Consider the following 9,809-nt stretch of genomic DNA (forward strand, 5'->3'; position numbering starts at 1 on the left):
ACAAAAACATGTAGTTACTTGATTAGCTCAGAATAATACTGAATAGTTAGTCTATAAATTCAAAACCTCCATTTAAAAGTAGAAACTATTCGGCAAATACAGTGCTTAATAGGCGTTTTCTGTTCTGGGTACTGAGAGAGTTAATATACATCTTAGACCATGGAAAATCAGAAAACAATTTCTATATCTGGGGTTACTTTTTAACTTTAGATTAGAAGAACTGAAGACCATGATAAATAAATTCCATATATTTTACTAGCACATTAATTCAGCCATGCTATAAAGAGATCACAGATAAATAGGGATGTATTATTTTACAGGATAGAGCAGAAACTATGATGGATGTTTTTCTATTCTCAAGATATTTCCATTCTAGACAAAAAGAGATATCGACACATGTTTTCAGCACAAGTAATTACAGAAGTTCTGAAGAGGGAGAGAATATTGGTGTCAGGAGTGTTACAAAGAAGTGCCATCTTATGGAAGAATGATTTCAGAATGTGAGATGAAGAATAGGTCACAACAGGCAGAAATAAAAGCAACTGCAAAGAGATAAACCAGTGTCATACTAATAATTAGATAATATAATCTGGAAAATGTAAGTGTGGTTATAGCCAAAATTGAGCTATATAATAAAATTGGAAATTTGAAAGAAAATAGAAGATGTGTAGTTACTATACACTTGAAGACAGGTGAAGAGTACAATCTGCTTAATAAGATTTAAAAACATTGACTAGAAGGGGTAATTGGAGTCTTTTCTGAAGTCCCACCAGAAATTGAAACTTATCTCATAGATATCCTTCAATGAATGTCACTAAAGATTTTGAGGAGAATGATAAATATGAACAATAACTGTGAGGAGAGCAGGTAGTATGAGGATAAGCTATAGACAGTTGTGATAGATCCAACTATAATTAATTCATTGACAATGGAAGAATGAAAATTTTGAGTCATGGAACTAAAAGGTAACAGAAAAAATTAGGTAAAATCAATAAGGAAATTAGCAGACATAATTGGCAACAATTTGTTATAATATGTTGCATTATACTATACAACTTTATCAACACACGCTATACCTCACAACACTTGACTAATCTCAACAGTGCCAACAGGCTTCTTTGCTCCAAAGTATTAAAACCTTCCTAGTTTGCTTGTTTTTTGTTTTGTTTTTGTCTGATCACTTTAAAATAGCAAACATGTATTAGTAACTAGGTAGAGGTGAAAATGTAATCCTACGTCAATCCATCATCTTTATTTGGAATTGAGAGACCTATCACTAGTTGTGTAAGAAAGTAAAAAAATATTTTATTGACATGAAGCTGACCTCACAAATAAAATGAAATTTTCAAGATTGTTTTTTATGCTTCATATTCCAATTAAGAAAGTTATAGGATAGAATTGAATGGCCTCAAGGGGAACTTCTTGTCCTTAATTTCTATATATCAAAATGTTTTGAGATTAAGGGAGATTCTTAATTGTTTTCTTATGTGTGCTTGTATGTTTTCTGTCAACACAAAATGGAGCAATTCAAAAAGCAAAGTTTACCTTAGCATTATAAATAAACACTGACTACAATGATTTGTTCATTTTGACTTCTGCCAAATTTGGAGGGGGGTGTCGATACATATGTAATCTGGCAAGGGAAGTGCTAAAGATTAAAAAGAAATAATCAGGATCGTTACCCAGCAGAGTAGGTGAGAATAGAGGACTTATACACATGAATAAACACGCCTAGTTGGGTGAAATTTTTCAGAGGGTCTCCAGCATTGTGTGTTTAGACTAACTTCTGAAGTCACTTTTAAACCTGAGAGTCTATAATTCCATTCTGTCAAGAGCAATATTTGTCTCTTAAATACACTAAGTGTTGAATTTTCTCCATTCTAAGTGGCTTGCAGTTAAGGCTGGGGTGAATGAACTCGGAAGTACACATTTGTTTCAATATTGCATCACGGACTGGGCCTAATCAGGCTCTTAATCTAGTGATAAGTGAGAAACCTTTATTCAATGGACAATAATTGGACTCAAATTAGTTTTGGTTACTATTTGGTGAGGTAGCTCCTTCATAAACTCAATTGATGATGCTGATGGTGTAGCCGATTTAAGTACTATATTGATTTTTACACTAATGTGGCTTCCAAAAAGGGAAACTTATGTGTGTTCAATAATGGATAAGGAAGCAAACTCTTACTCATCCATCATTTCCTGATGAACAAGGTGACTCAGGTATTCTCAGTGAAAAGAGAGTAAAGAAACATAACAAATATACAGTTCAGGTTACTAAAAATAATTAAAGACAAACTCTGATTTTCTCACTAAGAATTATACTGTCATTACAATTGCATTCTCAGGGAGGGGGGGAATGGAATAAAACATTAAAAAGTAATACTTGCAAATAAATTCTTTGACTTTTCTTATAGAAAATGACCAAAATTTTAACTACTGAGAACAGTTTGTCAAATGATATGAGTTTTTAGTTTCTTAACTAAAATTAATAGGTAAAGCATTAAATGAGTATATTCTCACTTAATTGTATTTATGTTGCTTTTGTACAAAAGACAAGTAAATCACTTAGATTGTTTTTAGAAAGTTATATGTAGTTGCTTTACTATTACCTCTCTGAATCTGTTTGACCTCTCTTCTCACACCCTCCCCTTTCAAAGAATAACATAAAGAAGTCCTAGCCATTTACTTAAGAGCAATTAAGGGATGATAATAAGAGATAATAAAAGATAATAAAAGAAGGAGATTGAAGGCTGAAGGTTTAGTGAGAAGTTAGTGTTGTCATGATCTGGATTCAAATTTAAAGACCATTAGTAATTACCGTATGATACCGGGCAATTTCCTCATTCACAGAGTGAACATTCTGAACTAGATGTCTTCAAAATTGCTTTGTAGTTTTAACAGTATGTGAAATATTTTTTGTCTATAAAATTGCGGAAGAGCGGTAACATTTAGTTTGCATAATTTCGTACTTCTCTTTCCCTCACCTTTTATACCTTAATGTTGACCTACTTCTTATTCCACTTAGTAAATACCTTGCATACTTATACCTTCTTCTCTGTCTCCTGCTTACTTCATCACCTTAGATTCTAGTTCACGTGTCTCCATTTATACTGGCATATCTTTAGTTCAAGCCCCTGTAAATGGTAAGAACTGCTGTGTCTCTAAAGCAATGTCTAAAAATGGAGAATTTTTTTTAATAAGTGTCAGCAAATTTGTGTTTGAGCCACAATCTATCTATAGGAAGAAACTTGGCTCACTTTCACTCTGACCCAAAATGTTTTTGAGGTCAAATCAGATATTGCTCAATTCAAAGCAATCTTTGAGCCTAAGTAGTACTTATAGCCAACTGCAGTCCTCTAGTAGCTAACAACTGTATGGTCTGACTCTCCCTCTTGTCTATTTCTCTTCCTTGCTTTTTCTATATATTGCATGTTGTACTATTGCTATACCTTGTGAAGGAGAGTGGGAGCAGTTTTCTTACAGGAATTGTGCCATGTTTACTAGTCCAGGGTTATCTATTCACACCTCATGGAGGAATGCTCATGAGCCCTCTGATGTAGACTGTGCGCTAATTGAGTGCTCCATTCCCTAATGAGATTGTAAAAGGAAGAAAGAAAGAAAAAATACATATAGTCAGGAACTGTAAGGAGTCTGTGATTTTACCCTACTTCTAAAGCTAATAAGTAAATCTAGATACTGGCTCAAGATACAAGACTTCTGGTTTAGAGACAAAAGACTTTATTCTACTACAGTAGACAGCAGAGCTTCATGTTTGCATCAGTTCTTCTTGCCTGAGGGAATGATGTGGAGCTGCCCAGGTGGCTACTGTGCACACAGTGAGTTTGAGTAACAGCTAAGTTTAGGAAACCACTGTCTTTTAAAGGAGTTTCTAACCAACCTTTCAGACCTTTGTCATGAAAGGTAGGTACATCATCTTTATTATCCTGAACAGTGAAAAAATATGCCTCTATCTTGGATGGAGATACTCTCTATCTTCTATGGCTATTTGATTAAAAAAAAAATCCTTGAAAAGGTAGTCTGGAATAAAAAGCTGTCACAAGATAAACAGAAATGTGAGAGAACGATGGAGAATTATCTCCCAACAATGACAAAAATCCTAGTGGCTAAGCTTATGTGAACTATCCTATCTCCCAGTCACATAAGTCAATCTTCATTCCTAAGGACAAAAAGAGGAAAGGTCAGAAAAAGGCCCAGAATTAATACTTTTTGGACTTTCTTCACAGAAATAACATGTGGAATATGAGGAGAAAGTATTCTTTAGCAAAAGCAGGAATTGTTTAAGAAAGCTTGAAATGTTTAACCCGAAGAAGTAAATATTTTTAGGAGTGAGTATACTGGTGGTTACCTTTTAACTGTTTGGACGAATTTAGAGTGGGGGTCACTTTATATGATCTCACTGTGGGACAAATTATTGTTTAGTACTGGGTGGTAGATCAAAAGTTATTGAGTACTGAATGCACAGCAGATCATAGCTCTTGTTGTTTATGTATGTATCTCATTTAATACTCATCACAATCCCATAATTTAGGCATTATCTTATTTTTTACTTACTGTACTATATCTTGGAAGAATAAAGGTCTCTCCAAAAATTAATATTCTCAAGAGTAAGGCACAAATCCTCAGAGCTTTGTAAACTCTGAAAATTTGAAGGTTTTTTTTTTTTTTTTTTTTTTAATTTGAAGGTTTTTAAACTGTGGTCATGAACCAATGTCCTTAATGAATAAGTCAAGGAAGAAACAGAGCTGAACTCCTTGATTCTTTATTTGACATTAGTATTTCATTCATCATCATTCAGAAGACCCATAATTACCCATAAAATGATACCAGACATTTTTCACTATAAAATATTTCCTAAGCTAATCCAAATGCATGCCTTTGAATGCTTTAAAAGGTGAAGATAAAATTTTTAATAACTACACTATTACAACTATTAACATAAAATTAGCTGCCCAGATGTCCTACCAAGGGAACTGGTTCTGAGGAACTACTACACTACTACTGCACTACTAAAACAGTAGTGTATCAGGACAACATATTTGATAGAATCAAAAAATACTTAGAAATTCTGAGATCTCCTATTATATAGGATGAGGGATCTTGAATATTGCCATATACCTTATAAAAATAAATACAACAGAAGTGACCAAAAAGTGGTTATTGAAATGTATATCCAACAAATAACTATTTGAATAAAGCAATATAATTGGGCAGGGATTTATAAGTAACAGCCAGTAATTCCAGGGGAACCTATATGCAGATATTGAAACACATTACTCTATGGTTCCCTCCTCTCCTGTATGTTCCATCTAAATTTCCAATTTCTTTGTAAACCCCTCAACATTGTCCTCTGACACATCACCATAATACAACTGAGACTTCCTAATTGACTATAGCCTCCAGATGCCACTGGAAAATGCCCTAAGGGGAAAAGTTCTATCAAATTGGATGTCAGTGAATGAAGTTCTCTTTTTTCACGGGTTGAAATCCCTCCAGTTTCTGAATTTTTTTTATTGCTTTCCATGTTTTCAAATAGTTGCTTTTTATATTTTGTCCAGAGTGTGTATTTTATCTGTCAGAAGGGTGACTAATCTAAGACAATATAGACTGCCATTATGTGAGCAGAAATGCTCTCACATATATTATTTAACAACAGCTGTCCTTGTAATCATAGCAAATATACAATTTGTACTCATTTTTTTCATTTAATTACTAAGTTAATAAGCTATTTCATCCACTATTGTAATGTAGCTATTTATTTAATAGTGAGCTTGTCTTTAGTTTTTGTTTTGCTTCTCTTAATGGTAAAGAATAAAAGATTAAAAATTGCACACTATTTCCCACCTTATTTTTCATTCCTCATCATCATTTTCTCCTTTTCTGCCAATGTACTCTCCATAACTTCTCCAACAAATAGTTTAATTCACATTAACTCAAGTGCATGATTCATGCCATTTCTCTTATATGGAAACTCCTCTCATTTTCTCAATACTCATGCCAGACTACCTCTTCAGTCAGATTTTTTAAAAAAAGATATTTATTTATTCATGAGAGACACAGAGAGAGAGAAAGAGAGAGACAGAGACAGAGACAGAGACACAGGAAGAGGAAGAAGCAGGCTCCATGCAGGGAGCCCAATGTGGGACTTGATCCCGGGACTCCAGGATCACACCCTGGGCCAAAGGCAGGCGCCAAACCTCTGAGCCACCCAGGGATTCCCTCTTCACTCAGATTTATTTTCAATACTCTATATTGTTAATTAGCTTTCCCTATCACTATCTTAATTGTTTCATTCACTACAATTTATTCATCATTTTATGCATCTGTTTTTTTAAAAAAGTGATTATTTGGTTTCTACTATTACCAGGACTGTTTTAGATATCAGGAAGATTCAAAGACTAATCAAACAATAATACTATTGTCAAGGGTAAGACATCAGTATCTGCATGTTTGAGACTGTAGGTAACAGATAATCATGACTTAAAGCAGTTTAAACAAAAATGAAATATATTATATCACATAACTTAAAGTCTAGAGGTAGGATCATTTGCAAATATCCAAATAGCTCTGTTTTTTCAGTTATTGATAATTTAAAAATAATTCCAGTGAGTTCTTTCTTTCTAAGAGTTTTTTTAAATTTTCAGTCAAATTTAAAATTTTAAATTTACAACTTATTTGTATAGTAGTTGAAGAGCTAACAAAAAATCCATTTGTGATGTAAATGAAGATTGCTATTTTCTCTATCCTCATTTCTTATCATGTCTATTTTTTTAATTCTTAGGATTTTGTTTATAAAAACAGTTTATTTTGTGCAGATGTACTTAAGATCCCTACTAAACTATTCAGAAGTACTATCTGCAGAAAAAAGTATACCATAGAGTCAAATATATTTGATGAAATGTATCTTGAAATCACCTCTTAAGGACAGCAGTAAATCCCAGAATGAGGAATTCTTTTATTCAATCGATATTATTTAACTCTACTGTAGGCACATAGTGCTCTATGCACTGGACTTCTAATTATGAAGAAGGAGACAAAATACTTGTCATGTACAGTAGATGCTATCACAAATAATATTGCAAAAGGGATGGCAAAATACTTTGACATTTTTATAATGTTGTAGATAAGTAAATAGTATAGGGTACTAATTGATTTAAAAGTCAGAAAAACTAATATCTAATCCAATTCTAGAATTAACCAACTGTTTCTTGGTAAGTACTTATACTTCTATGAACCTATTCCTATCTCATTAAAAAAGAGACTCAGGTTGTGCCCTTAAGTACTTTCTATGGTTTTATTATAATAAATGAAACAATATTTTATGTAGTTCTCTTAAGAAAAATATAGTATAAAACGAAATCATTTATTTTAATTATTTTTTGTCGTAATTTAGCATTTATTTTCATAATGCCTATGGAACTTTGAATAACTTTTACTTGCACATTACTTTGCATTTTCTCTCATTTTAAGTGAAGACCATTTCTTATTTCTTATAACATAGACCCAGACCTCACATCAATCTCTATACTCATACAAAACTTTAAAACTAAAGCAACCACAATGAGTAAAAGTAAGAAAGAAACTTTATTTATGGTGTTCTATCCATTGCAGACATTTATTTCAATTGTATTTATAGCTCAACTTGCTGAAGAAAATCTTGCCAGTGAAAAATAAGTCAACAGAGTCTAGCATGTTTTCAACCACGAGCTGGGGAAAGAACAATGGTTTCTGATGAAAGAGAGAGAGAAGCAGATATAGAGACGGAGAGACAGAGACAAAATGAATCCATCATATTCAGCTGACAAAATCTATTCAGAGAACTGCCCACCTTAGATTCTTCAGGACATGGACATTCCACATACAACACTTTCAATGTTACACGATTTATGAGTCAATGTGAAAACTAATGAAAACTTATTTTACATCAATTAATAAAATTGCACCAAGAAATCCTCATTGATATCAGGTAAGACAGAATAGGATCCGGCCACGTTTGTTGACCTTTCTTTATGACTTAAGTATGCTTTATGCATATATAGATACTTTAAAAAAGGATTTATTTATTTATTTATTTATTTTAGAAAGGGAGAGAGAGAGAGAGAGTACAAGTGGGAGGCGCAGAGAAAGAGGGAGAGAGAATCTCAAGCAGACTCTGTGATCAGCTCAGAGCTCGACTTGGGGCTTCATCTCAGAACCCCAAGATCATGACCTGAGCCAGAACCAAGAGTGGGAGACTTAACCGACTCGATTACTCAAGCACCCCCGTACTTTTCTTTGGTAGGTGTGTCATTTCCTATTTCCCATGAAATGTAATTGCAGATCTTCCTTGAATCCTTCTTGGGTGTACATTTTTGCTTTCAATATTGAGTCTTCTTTCTAATACACACAGGAAGAAGACACGCTTTTAACAGAAACTGTGTAAGTGTGCCTGGCAGCTGGGACTTATGAAAATACAAGGAATTAATACCAAAAACACCCTTATAACACCTTGTGTTGTCTTTTATTGTTACTTGGCAAATGCCAAGCTTCTTTGCCCTTGTTCATGGTTTTGTACTTTTGAGATTACTTCTCTCTCCTTTAGGGGCTATGGTGAGTTTTAAAAATTGGCGTGATTATAATTGAAAATATCAAGAAAACTTCCATGCTACAGAAAGTGCTTTAGCTTCAAAATATTTGAGAAAACTTTAATGATGGGGATTTGAATTGTAATGAAATCAAAGCACTGAGTACGTCCTGAAAACTACAAATCCTTGTAGAGAGTCAACAAAAGCATGGTTTCTCTTTTAGAGGAGAAATTCAAGTGAAGTATATTGCACAGTGGGATTTTCCCTCTAGTCATCATTCTTTCAGTGATTCAATGATCATTTATGGGATACATGCCGTGAAAAACTCTCTGCTAAGTGGTGGAAATAGATCATTAAAAAGCTATAGTTCTTGCCCTCAAAGAACTCATAGTCTAGTAGAACACTCAAGCTAATTGCTGTACAGTGTAGTGATGGCTATTTTAATGTTTTCCTTCACACATGAATTGCATATAAAACAAATTTGCAAAAGTTACCTAATAAATCAGAAGCTCTGAGACTGGATTCCACCTTAATTATTTCTTGCAGTAATTATGGGTACATTGAAAATATAAGTAATTACAAATATAAAATTTCCACTCAAAGTGAGTTGGACTCAAATTAGATACAAGGAGGATTAGAGATATCAAATCATATATTTAAAGTTTTGGTTGATTATGGCCTCTGTATTTTGCTTTAAAAATGCTTAATGTGATGTTTTTCTTGTTTCTATTACATCTAAAATATTATGTATTCCAACTTGCTTCTCCAGGGATGGACATTAGAAAATGACATTGTTCTATAAGGTGTGGTAAAACAAATGTACTTATTTCTACAAGAAGATAAGTTGATTTGTATTATTTTTTAATTAAACAAGTATATCTACTGACAAAATAAATTTTCTTTTATAAAAATAAAACTAATGGTGGTGGCTGCTTCATATATATGAACAAAAGTATTATTCTTTGGAAATTAACTGAAACATATTATTAGAAGTGTTTTATTGGGTTATCTCCTGTACTCTTTTCTGAAGTTTTAGAAGTTGATTTTTTTCATAATAAAATCAGTAATATTTAGTTTAATAAATGCAAATAAAGAAAGTGATGTGATATTATTAGAAAGCCAGGAAAAAAAAAAGAAAGCCAGGAAAACAATTTTTTCAGGATCATTTTATTCTTTGATTATGATTCATGTACACTGTATATAAATATAAGAAATTTAAAAATA

The 9,809-nt window shown here is 32.8% G+C and overlaps 1 long non-coding RNA gene across 2 annotated transcripts in view; it reads left to right on the forward strand.

Moving 5' to 3' along the window:
• LOC111097954 overlaps positions 1-7,981 on the forward strand; it is a 34,202-nt gene extending 26,221 nt beyond the window's left edge. For both annotated transcript variants that reach the window (XR_005366430.1, XR_005366431.1), the window contains exon 3: positions 7,658-7,981. This is a non-coding gene — a long non-coding RNA (uncharacterized LOC111097954). The remainder of the gene's footprint in view (positions 1-7,657) is intronic.
• The last annotated feature ends 1,828 nt before the right edge of the window (positions 7,982-9,809 follow it).

The sequence above is a fragment of the Canis lupus genome, chromosome 11 (assembly GCF_011100685.1).
Source record: "Canis lupus familiaris isolate Mischka breed German Shepherd chromosome 11, alternate assembly UU_Cfam_GSD_1.0, whole genome shotgun sequence".
Classification (NCBI taxonomy): domain Eukaryota; kingdom Metazoa; phylum Chordata; class Mammalia; order Carnivora; family Canidae; genus Canis; species Canis lupus.